This window comes from Amblyraja radiata, chromosome 21 (assembly GCF_010909765.2).
Source record: "Amblyraja radiata isolate CabotCenter1 chromosome 21, sAmbRad1.1.pri, whole genome shotgun sequence".
Classification (NCBI taxonomy): domain Eukaryota; kingdom Metazoa; phylum Chordata; class Chondrichthyes; order Rajiformes; family Rajidae; genus Amblyraja; species Amblyraja radiata.
In genome coordinates, this window is record NC_045976.1 from 14,045,526 (window position 1) to 14,065,443 (window position 19,918).

Sequence of the window (19,918 nt, forward strand, 5' to 3'; positions counted from 1 at the left end):
GTGTAACTAAGAGACACTGGCAAACGTCATCTACTGAAGACTGTGGCTGGGACTGAAGGAAATAGGAAGGGAGAATTCAGAGTTAACTTAAGATAAGGTGCATGATGGCAGGCATGGGCATGTGTGTTGATGAGAAGGTGAAAACCTGAGCAGATGTCTTAGACATGAAATGCAAGACAGACACAGACAATGTTTTGCCATTGAACTATTGCAGGGGAGAGGATTAACTAGATGGTATTACGCATCTATTAAAGTAGTGGAAGCATAAACCACCATTACAGCTTAGGTGTTACATTTATGTATTATCATATGTCACAAGGAATCATTAAATTGGGAAATGTCCAAAATAATAGTTTTTGAACTGAAATGTGAAAATAGAAAAAACTGGAAATATCTAGCAGGACAGGGATTATTTGTAGATAGAGAAATGGAGTTTAGTGATTAAACGAATGAAAGCTTGTAAACACAGATCTGAATAGAGTAGGTTCAAATGGAAGGTAGAGGAGAGACAACAGAAACATGATGTTTGAACTGAGAGATACAAGTGATCAAAATCTAAATTAACAGAAAATACTGGAAGTAATCACCATCTCTGGAGAGGGAAAAACGGAGATGGCATTTCAGTTTGATGATCTTTAATAGACCTGGTCATTGGTGGCACAGCTGGAAAGGTTGATTATCTGAAATTGTTCGATTCAACATTGAGTCCCAAGGGATACAACATGCCCTGTTGAAAAATGAGATCCTGTTTTTTTTAGAGATATACTGTAGCATGGAAACTGGCCTTTCGGCACACTGAGTCCACACCAGACATTGATCACCCATTCACATTAGCACTGTTATCCCACGTTCATGCCTACTCCCTGCATACGTGGGGCAATTAATTTACAGAAGGCCATTTAATAGTAAGATTAAACGAGAACTTACCAGTTTGAAGTTTGATCTTTATTTTATGAGGAGGAACGTTGAGGGAATACGTGAAGAACCCCGCCAGGACGCATGCGTGTCATTCTTCAAAGCCGCGGTGTGAAATCACAGATAACTGTAATGACTAAACATAGTAAGATTAGAGAAGAGATACCAGTTCAGACTATGATCAAGGGTGGGAGCGGAGGGCACGTATTCCCTCAACGTTCCTCCTCATAAAATAAAGATCAAACTTCAAACTGGTAAGTTCTCGTTTAATCTTACTATTTTACTTCGGAGTCACGTGAGTGACTACCTGAAGATTTTAAAGCTCTGTGATTTCATGCCGTGGAAACGAGTCCATGCATCACGTCTGCCTTGACTGTGGGAGGAATTGTGTTAACATAATTTGGACATAAATTTGACATTGAAATCATAAAATTTGTTAACTCAAATTTATAACCCCTTTTCATGGGTTTAAATTAATTTACAGAACTTAAAATTGTTTCTGCAAACGTTCCAGGTTTCATTACTGGTTTTATTATAAAATAATTGGAATGTTTTCCCCTCCAGACCATCCTGCTGCCTTGAGGATTTGGTCCATTGGTACATCCAACTGTATTGCTGCCGATGTAGCTGCAGCCCTGGTGGAAAGAGATGTTAAAATATTAGTATCCACCCCAGCCTGTGTTAGCACCTGTTTCAGCCATCTTGAGATGGTCTGGACCATCACTCTTGGTGTGGTTGCTAGTGGCTGACCAAAATGTGCCTTTTCATTGCCTCTTAGGATATTCGTTTTCTCCATGTATAACGACAGATGTCTTACTATACACAGACGGTCATCTGTTGGGTATGACCTAATTGTATATTGAGGCCTGCTGATCCCTTTCTGTTCTGCTTACTAACTCATAAATATGAAACGTAATATTTTCTGTTGAGGAAGTCATGTTGTCCAGTCTAGGTTTTGCAGTGACTGTATCCTCTGTGCCGTGACCAATACCATTAGCATGACTGTTTTAATGTCAGTCTATGTAGGGACAGAACTGTTGCTGGAGACCAATTCCTGAGCATCTTCAGGATTATTCTTACATCCCATATTTGGGAGTATCTGGTTCTTGGGGATAGTATTAAAAATTCCCCTCATAGGTTTTGTACCAGTGGGTGAGTCCCAACTGTGTAATGCTCTGTCCCCTGCCATAGGTAAGTCGATAGGGCAATTCTGGCGCAGTTGATGGCACTGTAACTGAGCCCCTCATCATAGTGGAGGCCTGCCAGATATTCCAGAACAGACGGGATGTTCATGTCTCTAATACCATGTTTGATACCACTGGGAACCATGGTTGTGTAGGCCAATCGGGTACTACCAATACCAGATGCAGTCTTGTTGTATTTCCTTAATACCCGACTGATGAGGCAGGAAAAGGAGGGAATGCGTAAATAAACAATCCCCCCCCCCCCCCCCCCCCCCCCCAATGCAGCAAAAATGCATCTGTCGCCGCTGCCCCAGGGTCTGGTTCCCATGAAACATAATTTGATAACTGGTGGTCAAGTCTGGATGCGAATAAATCGATATCTGGTGTTCCATATTTGCTGTGATATCAGCAAATACTATTTTATTCAACATCCATTTGGTGTTTTCATTAAATTTGCCTGACCTGGTGTCTGCCACTGAATTTAGTCTTCCTGGTAGGTAAGTGGCTGATATCCAAATATCTCTCTGGATACACCATTGCCAAATTGTTTTGTTTTTTTTAATTATTTTTATTAGAAGTACGGTAAATTACAATAACACACAACACATATATCTTAATACATTTTTTGTACCGCTTCATTTTTTTTTTTTTAAAGCTTTAAGCAAAAGATAGAAGTAAGGAACGTAAAGAAAGTGCGCAAGAGTTGTGAAGTGCAAGAGAGTGTTGGGAAAAGAAAGCCCCTTAGAAAAGAAGTTAGAGAAGGAAGTAAAGTAAGAAAGTAGACCCTAGAAAAGAAAGAAAAAGAAAGTAAGGACAATCGCTCTATTATAACATTAAACTCCGCAGAAAGACTACCAACCAAGTCTGTTTTTGTTGTTTTATCTCCCAATGCCAGGTCCTGATACCATTTATTTATTTCTTTATTTTTAAAATTACTATTGCACCTCATGCTTGTAATAGGTCCATAAACGTAGACCACGTCTTTTGGAATTGGTTTGCTTTACCTGCTAAGAGGAATCTCATCTCTTCCAGATGTAATGTTTCAAACATATTTGATGTCCACATTTTTATTGTTGGTGTGGGCGCATTTTTCCAGAATTTAAGTATGAGCTTTTTTCCCATTATTAGCCCGTAATTGAGTAAATTCTTCTGATACACGTTTAATTCAGGGATACCTTCCGATATCCCAAAAATGATCCATTCTGGTTTTGGTACCAGTTTTATTTTAATTAATTTTGAAAAAATATCAAATATTCCATGCCAGAATCCATTGCCAAATTGTATAGCCAGATTGTCACATGATGCCGATTTGTTTCCACCCTGTGGTCAATGTATGCTACCACGGTGGTATTGGTATTGGTGGCTCCCCACCCAAGTGCACTGGCATCAGTTTGTAGTACCATGGAAGGGTTACTGACAATGATTGGATTGGAACAAAGCCAGATGTTATCTATCCACCATTTTAGTTCCATTTTAGCTTGATTGGTAGTTTCACAGATCGGTCAAAGTGACCTGCATAATTTAGAGTGCTTGTATTTTGCTCTCTGTAAGTTTTGGTAATGTAGAGGTCCAAATTGTGTGGCTGGAAAGGCAGCCATCATTATGCCAATTACTTTTGCTACCAATCTGATGGATGGTTTGCTGATGTCAGTGAGGTTATTGCAAGCCTCTATTAAATCTCTAGCCTTTCCCTTAGGCAGAGTCACTGACATGTGAACTGAGTCAATGGTGAAACCCCAGATAGTCCAGAGTAGTGGAAGGCGTTAGTTTAGATTTAACTGGATGAAAAATGAATCCCAGTTTTCCAAATAACTTTTTTTGTGGCTGTGACAGTTTGTTTGGCCAATTCCAAAGTTTTGCCCACAATGAGTATGTCATCTAAATATGCCATGACCATGTGTGTACGTTTCCGTAGAAACGTTAGGGCTGGTTTCAAGATTTTTGTGAAACGGCCTGGGGCTGATGAGAACCCATTTGGCAGTGCTTTATACTGTCAGAGCTGTCCCATCCGGTTGAATTTTAAGTAACATCTGTGGTCACCTCGTATAGGCACTGAATGGTAAGCATCTTTTAAATGGATGCTGGCCATTGAAGTAACCTTTGGAAATTAATTGTTAAGCAGTAACAAATGTATCTATTTTGTCAGATCTATGATGATGCGATAACCATCATCTTTTTTGTTTTTGATAAATATATTGGACACGAATTCTAATGGTTCGTGTTGAGTTTTCTCAATTACACCTTTTATGTAAAGCCGCTCCAGTTCAGCTTGCGCTTTTGATTTTCCTTTATTAGAAAGCACGAACATTCGGTTCAGTATATGTTGAACTGGAGGGCTGTACTTGTGTATAAACTCTATTGTATATCCCTGGATACTGCTTTAGATGTAAGTATCGGTTGTTATCATGCTCCATGCATTCAGAAAAGAGTGTAATCTCCACCCAGTCTCCGTGCTCCCTGTATATTGTAGGGAACCAGACCCACCTACCTCCATAGTTACCAGTGGCAGGTTTCCTTTTTGTAGGTTCTTCGCTGCTGTTGTCGCGCTGGGTCTGGATTTTCGGTTTGGTTGGCGTTGGAGGTCCCCGCAGGTTCTCTTGTTCCTGCACCCCCTGCACACTTGTCTTTCCTTCTGCGGACCCCTCTTCCAAGTCAGCCCAGAACTGACCCGCAGTGCTCCCCTCTGATGAGGTAGAAGCACTGTGCAGCCCTTCAAGAGGTACTGCTGTGGGTTTATCATAGGACCCAGTGACCCGATTCCATCTCCCCGAGTCTGTCACGGTGGAGCAAAGCTCCATACACCGCTCCATCCGGCTCCAGCGCTCTCGGGCGCTGGCCGCCCGCGGTTGTTCAAAGTCGGACTCCTCGGAGTCCACGACATTGTTTGTTTTGTGTCTAGCCTTTCCGCCCGGCCGCGTGGATCTGGCCGGTGTGGAGGCGACATCGGGCACAGCTGATCCCACTATCGGTGATCCGAGTGCCCCTCCCGTGGAGTGGATATGGCCGGTGTGGAGGCGACATCGGGCACAGCTGATCCCATCTAGCCCACCAGCTTTGTCGCAGCCCGTTGGTTTCTCCACCTGCAATCAGCATGGTAAAAACATAAAAAGACCGCAGCTCTTACCTGCAGGTCCAGGTTAAAATTGTCGCTACGGGTGAACGTCGTTCCACCCCGTCTGCTGCCGTTATTGACTTCCCGCCGTCAATACCTTGAGCATGTTTTGGATTTTGAGATCAGTATTGCGGATACCTGTCCCCATATGTCTCCAGATGCACTGGTTAACACTAGGCACTTGCAATGCCTTGCAGTTACCTGGGGGTAAATGCCGTGCAATGGCGTCAGACATAGCCTGTGTCTGTAGTTTGTTACTAGACAAATAGTCCACACTGGCTGCAATTTTGGGCTCCAGGTCTTCCCCGGTTAGGTCTGGCTGGAAGAATTGGTTCACCATATCCAGCATGCCTTATTTCACCCCAGGGCTACTGGGGGTATGTGGTTCTGTGACCCGTTCAGAGTCTACCCAGAACAGATCCTCCATGTTCACCTCTGACGAGGAGGAGACACTATGCAGCCCCGCAAGGGGTACCGCTGTGGGGCTTATTGGGTGCCCACTGTGGCTAGCCTCCCTCTCCCGGAGTCTGCCACTTTGGAGGATCTCCTGGAGCAACCGCTCTAACCGGCCCCCGTGCTCACGGGCACTGGCCGCTCGCGGCTGCTCCTCGTCCGACTCATCTGAGTCCGGCATTCGTGGGGTCTTTCTCTTCGCTTTCCTGCCCTGCCGAGAAGTGGATTTCGCCGTAGCGGGAGCGAAAGTCGGGCACAGCTGTTCCCATTACCGGAGATTAGCGTGCCTTTGGCTGCTGCTGCCGGCTGCCCGCAACTCCGCGGTCCTCCCCAGCCAGCTTCACTAGCAGCACTTGTGGACACTACTTTGTCCAACTTCCCCTCCTGTGAAAAAACCAGCGCGGGGAACATTAGTTTTGCTTCCCTCTCCCGCCCGGCTCGGTGCGGGAGTGAGTCGGGAGCGAAAGTCGGGCACAGCTGTTCCCATTATGGGAGATTAGCGTACCTTTGGCTGCTGCTGCCGGCTGCCTGCAACTCCGCGGTTCTCCCCCGCCAGCTCTCCCGCAGCCTTCATGGATCCGGTCCATGTCTCCACCTAAAAGGTAAGTGGAAGGAACTCAGAGTCTTCTTACCTGCTGTTCCCGACTTTCAAGTTCTGGAACGCAGTCTCCTTACCTGCTGTTCCTGGCTTTCAAATTTTGCCGCTAGGGGAACGTCGTTCCCCCTGCTGTGACTTGTTGCAATGCGTGTAGCGATATGGCACGCATGCGTCCTGGCGGGGTTCTTCACGTAGTCACTCACGTGACTCCGAAGTAAAATCTGCAACCCCGCATGTCTTTGGGATGTGGGAGGAAAGCGGAACACCCGGAGGAACCCCATGTGTTTACCAGGAGAACGTGCAAACTCCATACAGATAGCACCCATGTTCAGGGTCTCTGGTGCTGTGAGGCAGCAGCTCTACTGGCTGTGCCACTGGTATTTGGGCTTTGCTGGGACATGGTAAGAGGTTAAAAGCTGTGCGGTGGGGGTGATTTGGGTTAGACTCTCTTCCTTGCTCCATCTCTGCACTTCTTTACCACATTGCTCACCCTGTGCCTCTTATTCCATGAGACGTAGGCAGAGTTGGAAGATGTTAAGGAGGTGTAAGTTTGTTTTTGATGATGTGGTGATGGCAGAATTCTTAATAGAAGGAGGAGGGATGGGAGAAATGCCATTCATTAACATTATTTTAGTTTAGTTTAGAGATACGGCGTGGAAACAGGCCCTTCGGCCCATCGGGTCCGCACCAATCAGCGATCCCCACACACTAACACTATCTTACATACATCTTAGGGACAATTTTACATTCACACCAAGCCAATTAACCTACAAACTTGTACGTCTTTGGGCATTAACTGACATGGAAGCTGGGAAGAAAACTTGGAATGCTGGTATTCTGGTGGGAATGTAATCGACAGAATATAGGCAGCTCTCAAGGGCACGATGAGTTCAGAGAGAACATGATGAGAGATAGCGAAGAAATTAGAGAAAGATGCGAGTTCTGGGCAATGACATACTGGTAGATGGGTTCGTGGAAAGAGTCCAAGAGCCAAGAGTTTAAGAAAGAACTGCAGATGCTGGAAAAATCGCAAAACTAAAGGCATGGAAGATGGAATGTGATGTGCTGTTCTGTGATATGTTGTGCAGTGTTCAAGAGTCTCTTGGTTGCTGGGAAGAAGCTTTTCTTAAACCTGATGGTCACAGTTTTCAAGCTCCTGATCCTTCTTCCCAAAGGTGATAGAGATGAGAGTGTGGTAATGGGGCTTTCTCACGGGGCGACTTGACGCAAGATGTAACCAGAGTGAAGTGGTCATGGTCTAGCACGATATCACACGATATAACGGGGGGTAGATAAAGAGTTCCCACGGGTACTCGGCATTTCTGTTATTTGTGCGAGTGACTTGTCCGTCTCCCGAGCTTTCCCGTTAAATCTTGAATGAACATTGTGAACTGTGAAGTGTTGTTAAATCATCACGTGGCACAAATGATGTCACTTTTTTTTTCACACACTATAAATATCCTCCCTTGGTTGAATTGGATCATTTGGAGACATGCCTGTACTAAGTAGTTTCGAGTACAGGATGGTGGTGTTTTTCATTGACGCGCTGTATGCAGCAGCCCTCTATGTGAATCGAGGACGCTTGCATGAAGGCAGAAGGGTGAGATTAATTAAAAAGAGAATTAAGAGGAAGTCTTACTGGGTGAAGCCCATCTTTCAACGGAGACCTCTATTTGGACAATATGATAAACTGTTTAATGTGCTGTGCGAAGAGGATAAAAGTGCATTCACAAACTTTGTCAGAATTTCACCCGAGCTCTTTAATGAGCTGAAGAATAATTTGGGACCTCTGCTGAAGAAGACTGACACTGTAATGAGAAAGGCACTGGAACCAGGGTTTTGCATAGCAATCACCCTCCGCTACTTGGCCTCAGGCGATTCTTATAAAAGTCTATCTTACAACTTTCTTGTCGCCACCAACACCATCTGTGGTATTGTCCGAGAAACCTGTGAGGCGATCATCTAATTTAATGCAGCTGAAGCATTACAAGTGAAAATTGCCTGCCCTCATGCATAATTTATTTTATGGCTCTTGGAGACATGATTCCAACTTCAAACACAGAGCGTGTAAAAGCTGTCTGTGACTTTTTTACTTTGCAGCTGCAGGGCACAGACACACTTATAAGAGAAGTTTAAGTTAACTGCAAAAACAGCACTTTTACATCAATAGCAATGTATGTTTTTAAATCATGGATAAAATTAAATGGTTTTCCTGTTGATGTACTAATATATCGTTATATATACTCACATGAGCACCCGGGATACTCCGCAGCCTTCGTCTCCAGCAGGTTCCGTTTTTTCTCCCTGTTTCTGTAATCCTCTCTGGATTTATCGTAAAGAATTTCGTTGAATTGGCACCATTCTACAAGTTCCCCCTCTTGTTCCCTGGTGAAGTTATATGGCCTTACCTTCTGCCATCTTCCCTTTATATACGCGTCTGTTGAGGCTATTCCTACAACGGCTACTGGGGAGGCAATCTGAAATCCACCTTGCTCACCCTCTCCCTGCTCCAAGGAGCCCACAGGCAGTGTTATCTGTGGCATCTCCTGTTGCCTCTCCACCTGTCTCTCTTGCTGCGTCTCCTCCTCATTCTCCTGCATGGCAAAAACCTTTCTGACATGCTTTACCCCCTTTTTTTGAGCTTTTCTGGGAGCCATCTCTGCAAGTGTTCCAGTGAAAAAGATTCTCCAACAATGACAATGAGGTGGGACGTCCTCGATGGACACATGTTCCATTGGCGATATTGAGACCACCTTTTTTACTCACCTTCTGTCCCCTCTGTCCAGCTTCCAGGTTCACCGTTCGCAGGAGTTCCCACGGTAAACGCAAGAGTTATTACGGATATCGCACTGGCCACTACGTCCATATGATGTTTCAATGTTCAACCAGTGTACAAGTCACTCTTGGAGAAATTCAAGCTTGCTTGAATTTTCTCCCGAGTCAACAAGTTACACGAGTACCTGCCGTTAGCGCCACGGTGGTCCACGAATGCCGTACGGTTATCGTACGAGGTTCCCACGATGTTCAACTCTGGTTACCTCTTGCGTCAAGTCGCCCCGTGAGAAAGCCCCATTAAGGTGGTGTAGGTCTGTGATGCTATTGGCTACCTTTCTGAGCTTTCCCTGTCATTCGATTTAGTGAACGAGGCTGTGATGCAACCAGTCAGAATGCCTTTTACCTGTTCAACAGCGTAGTCGTCGACCTATGAACTTCCTCAACCTTCTCAGGAAGGGAGGCATTGTTGAGCTTTATTCGTGATCGCATTAACGTGCACAAAGTAACAGTAACATCTTTTAAATAGCCTAAATCTTAATAACAAAGATCTCCATGAGGTCCTTGAACATTGTTAGTGAAGGTGGAGCGATTAAAGAAGCTTATTTAAAGTGAACCTGACTGTTGTCTTTTAATTCCACAATGATGCTTGTCGTGTACCTTTAAGAGCTGAATAGAGCATGTGGTATCACATTGGTCCATTGTTATACCAGGCACTGCTGATTAGTTTAGAACTGTTAGCTGATTTTCCAGTGGTGGGCAAGGAATTAGTTATCATTAATAGGGCACAGTGGGAGGGGAAGGAGGTCCATGTATTGTCATGGAGAGGGAGGAGATTTATAAGTTGGGTGATCAGGAAAATGTCACTGTTTTAGCGCAATGGGCAAGACTATTAGTAAGGAAATATAATGGTGAGCTGGCCTTCTGGCTGTAAGCAGACAACATACAACATTTTGATGGTCAACATTCAAGGAGGGACAGAGACAAAAAGAGAACAGAGACAAGGTCATTAATTTGTCTTTGTTTTTCTTTGTTGTTTGTGCCCAGGGAAATAGGAGCAATGGGGACAAAAAAAATCATGACTTAACCTGTCACCACATTAGTAACAACCATAGTGTTAATACTTATCTTGCAGTGATCTAATGAACAATCCTGCCTGCTGTGTTCCCAGGCCAGCCAGCGAGGCTACGTCATAATGTATAAAACACAAGTCCCGTTTTGTACCTTCATGCCATGAGAAGTTGGAAATCACATTGTCCATATTTCATTTTCCAAGGTTTGGAACTCATGAGACAGGAACTATAATGGCGTGAAAGAAGATTTTCTGGACTCAAGGGAAGTGTAAGTGGGTTATTCAAAGTGGAGTCTAAAGTCCCCTTTTAGACCTAGTTAATCACATTTTTTCAGGCAACAATTATTGATTTTGTTTACCATGCAAACTTCTATATATTCACTGATAACACCCACAAAAATGTTTTATACATGTCCAAAAAGACAGGAATGGCTGTCTCCCAGCTCCATGCATGATAGACCAATGGTTGCGAGAACATTTTGTGCAAGCCTTTGACGCTTCATTCTGCAATTTATGCGTAACATTTGGAATCCAAAATAAATGCTGGAAGTTAGCCAGGAAAATTTGTTTTGACTTTGGGATGCTGATTAGGAAACCGTGTGAACTTCAGTAAGGCTGTTGATTCAACGAGGCAAATTAATAAACATGGCAAAGAAAAACAATAATTGTTCAATGTTGTGAACTGTAGGTGGAGAATATGACCACAGAAATACCATGAGAAAGCTGGTGCATGATGGACAGGTTCGCAACCAGAAATATATAAATTTATAGTCACATTTTTAAATAGACACAGAGCAAAAAATGGGTAAATACGAATTAGTGGACGTTGAAATTTCAAAAATATAAATAATTACTCTACTTGTTTTAATTAAAATTCCTTAATATTCTTTGTCCTTTATTTTTATTACTTCATCTATCTGCATGCTTCACCTCTGGTGTCTTCCCTCCTCCCTCTCAACCAGCTTTGTCAGCCATGGGTTCAACTAAAGTTCCTTTCTTGAACCCCACCATAGTCTCTCTCCTTAAATGCATGTAAGTTAATTTGAGAAAACTTGAAGTCACAAAACTGATATATAAATGCAATCCCTTCTTATTTCATTTAGACCTTGGTCAGTGATGTAGAAGAAATCTGGAACTATGAAGGCAAAAGGTATGATGAAGATATTAAATCAATATTTTGCAATTGGTTTGTGTTTGAGATAACTGTTCAAAAGAAGGTTGACAATTTTACTAGAATGACGTAAGAATATCAGGCGACACCAGAGATGGATGGCTAAATCATGCTGAATTATTTCAGATACTGGGAATAACCACTGAAATGGGATAGGGTTGTAGAATTTGTAATTGTGGAAGATTTTGATAAGAGCAAAAATATTCCGATTTGCGAAATAGATTTATTTTTTACAGTTGAGATATTGTGAGAAATGTAATGGTGACAGCTATTGGAAAGTAAAGGCTGAGTTAGATTTAAAAAAGTGGTATAGAAATTCTCTCCAAGATTTAGCATACTATTGAGCTAATTTTATCTCAAACCTAAATGCTCAGAGTAATTAGTTACATTGTTTGCAAGTGGCGCACTTCCACAAAACTAATCTTAGCTGTCCATATGACTAAGGCTATTGGCTGGACATTGATATCAGTGTATATTGGACATTTTTGATCATACCAGAACTACATCCTCGTGTGGAAACAAGGCTGTGAACAACAAAGGGCACTGCACTAAAAGATTAGAGTTCTATGGGTCAGTTCAAGAATATGATAGTCGAAGGAAAGTAATTGGCCTGGACCACTTAGGCGATTTGTCAGCGGACTGCCGGCGACTGTCAAGTTGCTGGTAGTCGCATGAAAAACCGGCAACTGGAATGGCGACTGTCAGAGTGGAACACACACACAAACACATCGCTTCCTTCACCAGCCCGTTATGCAGGCAGGGGACAGGGCAAGCGGGGGAGCGCTGTCTAAAAGATTCACACGGTGCAAAGCCAAGGGGAAACAGACACACACCGCGATGAACAGGAAGATTGGCGCTGTAAAAAGACGGCTAAAGCACAGTGTACGGTAAGTCCTTTAAAAGAGGGGTGGAGAAGTGGGGAGAAGGAGTGGAGACAACTTTTAAGAAGCTAGTGATACACGGCTGTGAAGCTCAGCTGACATTTAACATTACCGGTCGGTTATCCTTGGTTCTGAAAACTACTGCTTACCTTTTTTTTCCCCAATGAGCCAATGAAATTCACCGGTCAACACCGGCTACAACCTACGAGAACCTCCAAGAACCTTTGACCTCCTGGCAACCCATTAGGACCTCCAGGCGACTCACCTACAGCTCGAGAATTCTCGCTACTCTCCATGGCGGCTTCTTTCTAGTCGCCGCTAATTTTTCAACATGTTGAAAAATTCACGGCGACCATAATGAGGCCGCGACTAGTTCCCAGAATGCGGGAACCCCTCACGAGCATGAAGGCGACTCCCCGGCAACCAGCCGCGAACATGTGGCGACCATGCGGCGACTGCATAGTCTCTGGCAGTCGCCTAAAATGTTGCCTAAGTGGGACAGGCCCATAACTGTTCCTGTACCTGGTGGTGTGGGGCTTAAGACTTCTGTTCCTTCTACTCAAATGTAGCAGTGAGAAGAGGGCATGGTCCTGATGATGGGGCTACTTGATGATGGACGCCACCTTCTTTGGAGCGTTGAAATCTGATTTTGCATTAAGCGAGTTCCAACCTTACTTGTTTCCGACATGCACACCTCCATTCCTAACCAATGCTTTCATGGCACATGATCGTTTGAATAAAACCTTCTCACCTTAGAGTCTAGCCACCAACAACTCAAACCCCCAGTGCCCCACACCGATCTATGACCACCCCTTAGACTCTCGATGACATACTCCGTCCTGAATTCTGGCCCAATTTCCTTATCCACCCTCCCCCATATCCCCCCTCCCCCCCCAACCTCTCTCTGGTATTGTTTTCAACACCACTCTGCACCCTTGCTTCAGCCCCATCACTTATCTGACTTTCTCCATGAGTTTCTGCTGTGAAGAAGCAAATGGAAGATTTTTGTGTGCACAACATTTGAAAGGCCTACTCTATTTCTACTGCACACAATGCTTTTCTCCTTGCTGTGATAGAATTTTACCGAGGTCCTTATATAAAATTGCATAAGCTCCCCACAGCTCTACTTTAATGCACATTTTCTACTTCTCCGGCATTTCTATTTTTATATCTCTAGGGAAGTCTTGTTTCCAGAACACTGTTCATTAATTAGATTTCCAGACCAGATCTGATCTCAGCAGCTTGTTTATTTTCTCAGCCTCCATGCCATGCGCTGGCTGACATATATTACACTGTATGTGAAACAGCAGTGAGTGATGTGGTACAAAAAATGATAAATAGTATGCCTACACCTAACTATATAGTTCTTTACACAATATTATAGCGTTAAAATATCTCTTGTTCTTTTAAAAAAAAAAAAATTTACTTGCATGATCTGTATTGAACTTGTGTTAAACATAATTCTTGTTAGTTTACCTTTCCTGAAATCATATCTCCACCTTCCCTCAGAGGTTGACGGGCGATCTGATAAAAGTAAATACAATTATGAGATGCATAGATAGAGTAACCAGCCAGAACATTTCTCTCAAGGTGGAAATATCAAAGAATGGAGTGCATAGGTTTAAGGTGAGAGGAACAAAGTTTGAAGGAGATGTTTGGAGAAAAATTCTTATCCAGTGGGCGGTGGGTGCCTGGAACGCACTGATAGGAGTGATGATGAACACAGGTACAATAATGGCTTTAAGAGGATTTTAAATAGGAACATCAATATGCAGAGAATGGAGGGGTATGGATCATGTAAAGGGATTTATCTCGGCATCTTGACGTCATGTTCGACACAGACATTGTGGAGTGACGGGTGTGTTGCTGTGCAGTGTTTTTCTATGTTCTATGATAAACTTTACATCATTATTCGGATGATTCATCTGTGGTTATTCCTCTCTGCAATGAAATGATACATTGCTTTGGAGTTGTAGTGTTTGCTACCCCTGTTGTAGCAATTACACTCACTTTTTCTGTGTTGTTGATATTGCTTCAGATACTTCCTTTCCCATCTGCTCTATGTAAGTCAAAGATGGATAGTCCCTTCTATTTTGTTGACCCACTTCAGTCTTGATTTATGATCACAGGGTATCGTAATGGTTTTAGCTCGCTTCCAGACTTTCATTAATAGATCTTATCCATGCGCTGATTCTCCGCACCATAATTTGAATAATAATTCAGTATTGTTTCAGACTGTAGTTTCCCTTACTATTGCATCAGATACTTATTGTCATACCTGTTGGTCTTGGAGAAAGTGTATGTTGCTTGGCAATGTTGTTCAGTATTTCTGGCAGATCACTGACAATATTCTCTCTATATCTCTGTAGATCTCAGTCCACTGTACAACTGATCTAGCTCTCCACCCATACAGTATATCTGTACAGGTTTTGTGTATATCGTGATGTCATTCTCCTTGGACCTTTGTGCTCAGAAAAATGAAGCGTGATCTTATTGAAACATATGTATTCAAGAGAGAGTTATAGATAGAACTCTTAGGGCTAATGGAATCAAGGGATATGGGGAGAAAGCAGGAACGGGGTACTGATTTTAGATGATCATATTGAATGGCAGTGCTGACTCGAAGCACCAAATGTCCTACTCCTGCATCTATTTCCTATGTTCCGATGTTTCTATATGTAATCATGAGGAAACATAACAAGATGGATGTTGATATGTTTCTACCAGTGAGCAAATCTCAAACAAGGGATCTATTCAGAAGGTAAGGAGCAGTTATATAAAAATAAGGTGTGCAGGAGTTTCTAGGGTGGTGATGCTATTGGCTTGCCAGCTTTTATTGGAGCTTTTTTCCAGGCCTTTAATCAAGGCAACTGCTAAGTAACACATCTTACCATGTGGTTTGCCAAGCTTGTCACTTTGCACATTACCTCCTTCTTTGAAACTTGTTTGATGGGATTCTGACTTGTGGTATATAGTACTTTTCTTCACTGATGCTCTCAGAGGCTGCCATAAGTTTTGACGTGAAGAAAGAATGAAAGATTCTTGGTTCTCACATCCCAGTGATGACTGACTTATTCCAGGTTTGGCTTCTCTCTATGTTATGCAAATCTGATCTTATCACCATTCAGCTTGAGCCATTCCTTTCTCATTCTTTCATCCTCTCATGAATATGGCAATCATGTGCTTTGTTGTCTCTCACTGTATTTTCATAATTATGAATATGATATAATAAATAATGCTAGTCCATGCCCTCTGATCAATGATAAAATCATAAGCGGGTACAAAATTAGCGGGTACAAAATTAGGGTACAGGGGCTCCCCGATTTACGACGCTTCGACTTACGATGTTTTGATTTTACGATTGTGCAAACACTGGGCAATGGCAGCGAGCCACCGCTCACTTCTGGTCACGTGATCACATTGTATTAAATGCGTTTACGACTAACAATATTTTCGATTTACGGGCTTATCGGAACGTAATCCCATCGTAGGTCAAGGAGCAGCTGTAATCATAAAGTGGGTTAAACGGTATGTTGGAAAGAATGTCTTTATTAAAGAGTGCATAAGATTGTTGAATTCTATTTCACCATCAAAATCAATGATTATCTACACAAGGTAGTCTCGAGATGATGAGGAATTTATTCATTCAGAGGGTGGTGAATCTATGGAATTACTTGCCACAGACGGCTGTGGAGACCGTCAATGGATTTTTAAAAGCAGAGATTGACAGATTCTTGGTTATTGTGGGCATCAGGGCTTATGGGGAGAAAGCAGGAGAACGGGGTTGAGAGTGAAAGATGAATCAGCCATGATTGAATAGCGGAGTAGACATGATGGGCCAAATGGCCGAATTCGGCTCCTATAACTTATGAACATGAATTGCTTGAAGAGGAACATTAAATAGTATGGAGCAAGGGTACAGACTAAAATTCAGGGAATTTGCCAAGTCACCCATGTGACCGCATATATGTAAAAGAAGACAAGTCTCTAGACTTCTGAGATTTTCTCATTCAACACTGGTTTGCTCTTTCAGGATGAATTATACCAGTGGTTATCAGTCAGTACCCACCAGTCATTTCCATGGCCACCCTGACTAATCTTCCACACAACAGATCATTCTCAGTACCTCACAGCACCCTCAAACACCATGTTCCCAACATACACTTTCCATTGTGCATTGTCCTAGAAAGTCTTTCCAGGTGAAGCAAAACTTTACTTGTATATATTCTACTTTTGTGTTCACAATGTGGTTTAACCTGTTTTGTGCAAATCAAATGCAGATTTAGTAACTATATTGCAGAATGCTGTGTTCAGTCTGCAAGTGTGCCCTCAGGATTCCTGTCGCCCACGACTTTAGCTTTCCATTCCACTCGCACTTTGACCTCTGTCTTTAGCCTTACACTGTTCTAACAAAGCTCTATGGAGGATCAAGAAACAGCAGCTTATCTTCACACGAGGCACAATACAGTCTTCCAGACAATATTAAATTCAAAACTGTTACCAAGTCATATGCCTCAGAGCATTTCCAGCATTCACAGTTTTCTTGCTTTCTTTTTCTGGGGATTTTAGACTTCACTTCAGATTCAGATTCAGATTCAGAAAACTTTATTGTCTGTCGTAACAGAAAATCTTCTTACCACCTCTTCCATTCTCTCACCTTCACCATCCTCTTTCAACTGGCTCCATCAGCGCAGCGTGGACTCTCGGCGCGGAGCGGGTGAGACCTCGCTGGGGCTCGCTGGAGGGGAGCGCTCCGTTACGCTGGCCCGCGGCAGCCGGCAGCCTGAAGCAGCAGTCTGCAGAACTCCAGCTGGTGCGGCGTCTACAGCCCGGGATCCCTCGTGGGGGACCCGGGGGGAAGAAGAAGCTTCCACCGCCGTCCCACGGCCGTCTTCTACCGCGGGTGCGGCATGGACTTACCATCTCCCCTGGAGGGGAGCTTCGACCGCCGGCCCTGCAGACTGCGGTGCTTCCGGCTGCGGCACGGCAGGTACTTTAAAACTTTGACCGCCGGCCTGCGGCCTACACCAGCCTGAAGCCGCGGTCTCTGGTTGGGAAGAGCCGATCCTGGACTCACCTTGACTTTGACTTTGTCCCTTACCATCTGGACGCCCGCAGCAACGGCTGTGGAGGGTGGAGGTCCCGACCACGGGGAAAATGGAGGAGGACTGGCCAAACTCTGTGCCTTCCACCACAGTGATGAATGCTGTGGTGGATGTTTGTGTAAATTTTTTATTGTGGTTGTGTTCTTTATTATTGTACCGCTGCTGGCAACCCAAATTCCACCGACCTTGGTTGTGTGGCAATTAAATTATATCTATCTATCTATCTATCTATCTATCTATCTATCTATCTATCTATCTATCTATCTATCTATCTATCATTTAGTGATTTCTGATCATTTTGCCACAGACCTTCGCTTTTGTTCAACATGCCACTTTTCCCTTATTTATCTGCTATTTAAAAGAAAAATATATATTTCTTAACTTTTCCCAGTTCCGATGAAAGGTTGTCAAACTGAAATGTTAGCATTATTGCTCGCTCCTCACTTCCAGCATTTTCTGTTGTACTGTGCAGCCTAAAATCACCTGAAACATGAGTTTCAGTTCTTTGGATGTGGGACTTCTCATGGATGCATGCATTTTTATATGTCCATTGTACTCGGGGAAAACCAAAACTGCAATGATATTGTTTCTTCATTTATCCCTATTCAAGGATTTGGGGGATTCCAGCAGATCACCAGGGAAGTTTATTCTTTTCATTGAAGACACGTTATCAACCAAATGAATACTAAGGTCTTAAAAAAGTATTTGGAAAATTGTATGGACTATCATTGAGCAACCTATCAACCACAATCAATTATTGCTATTCGAGGATAATCAATTTGAGGCTCCTCCAGTGATTTGATGCCACAATATTTTGAGAAAGGTTGTCCAAATTTTAAATGTTGTGATCAGCTTCTGAAGAGATTACTACCTTTCCTAAAGGTAACATTTAGCTTGTTTCCCACCTCCAGTAAACATCTTCCATAATTCAAAGGTCCAGGTTGAAAGAAGGCAACAGAAAGCCAGGAGTTGTTGTATTAAATTGTCAGTTTAACCACCTAAGAATTTGCTAACACATCTAATTCTCCTTTGGGAATTATTTAAGGAAGTAAATAGCAGGATAGGGAAAGGAGAATCAGTGGACATCATTTACATAGATTTTTAGAAGGCCTTTGATAAGATGCTGCATGTGAGGCTGCTAAACAAGATGAGATCCCATGGTAATAGAGAGAAGATATTAGCATGGCTTGAAGGTTATGGTGAGCAATTTGGGACCCCATATCCGAGGAGGGCTTTGCTGGCATTGGAGAGGGTCTAGAGTAGGTTTTTAGAGCATGATCCCAGGGAAGATTTGGTTAACCTATGATGAGCATTTGACGGCACTGGGCCTGTCCTCGTTGGAGTTTAGAAGGATGAGGGTGAACCTCATTGAAACTTACTGAATAGTGAAAGGCTTGGATAGAGTCGAATTGGAGAGGATGTTTCCACTAGTGCGATAGTCTAGGATTAGAGGGCACAGCCTCAGAATAAAAAGATGTACCTTTAGAAAGGAGATAAGGAGGAATTTCTTTAGTCAAAAATTCCAGGTAGTGAATCTGCAATTCATTGCCACAGATGGCGATGGAGGCCAAGTCATTGGGTATTTTTAAAGTGGTGATTGACAGATTCTTGATTACAAAACATGTCAAAGGTTATGGGGAGAAGGTAGGAGAATGGGGTTGATAGCAAAAGATAGATCAGCCATGATTGAATGGCGAAGTAGACTAGATGGACCGAATGGCCTAATTCTTCTCCTATGACTTTTAAACATATGAATTTATGAACATTAGGTTCAGTTTTATTATTGTCATGTGTCCCAAGCTACAGTGAAAAACCTTGTGATGCATGCTATCCAATCAGATCAGAAAATATTATACACTAGACCAAGTGCAGACCCGTTGGGCCTGCTCCCCCAATGCAATACTCCAGCACTCACCCGTTCCCCCAACGCAACACGGGGGATGTTGGGCGCAGAGGGTTGAGGGGGGGGGGGAGGGGAGGGGATGTGTGGGGTGTGTGGGTGGGGGGGGGGGGGGGGGGGGGCGGGGGGTTGGGATGGGAGGGCGTTGTTTGGGCGGGGGGGGGGGGTGGAAGGGCTAACTTTATGGTTTTGCAATTTTGGTCCTTCTCTTGCTCAGAGCAAATTTCGGAACTATATACATTGAAGTCTCTATCATTTCTGAGCTGTTGTCAGGAATGTGAAGTTGGAGAATGACCATGAATAACTTTAGAAACTGTTCTGTAAGTGAGATTGAATTCCTTTACCACGGTGTTGAGAGTTGGGCATATTATTTTCAAATCATATTTGGTCTGCGATGGAAAGTGTGAGGGAGGGAGGAAGGGGCGGTGAGGAAGGAGCACCGTGCTGTGGGAGGGAGGAAGGGAGGCCATGGGCTGGCGTGGACACGAGGACACGAGCGAGGCTGCGGGCGGGCTTGGACACGAGGATCCAAGGACCCAAGCGAGGCTGCGGGCGGGCGTGGACCAGAGGATACGAGCCAGGCCGCGGGCGGGCGTGGACTCAAGGATACGAGCGAGGCCATGAGCGGGCGTGGACTCAAGGACCCGAGCGAGGCCACGGGCGGGCGTGGACCCGTGGATCTGAGCGAGGCCACGGCTAGGCGTGTGAAACAGGCGCCGACCCGAGCCAAGGTGCCCGCCCACCTAATTGTGACA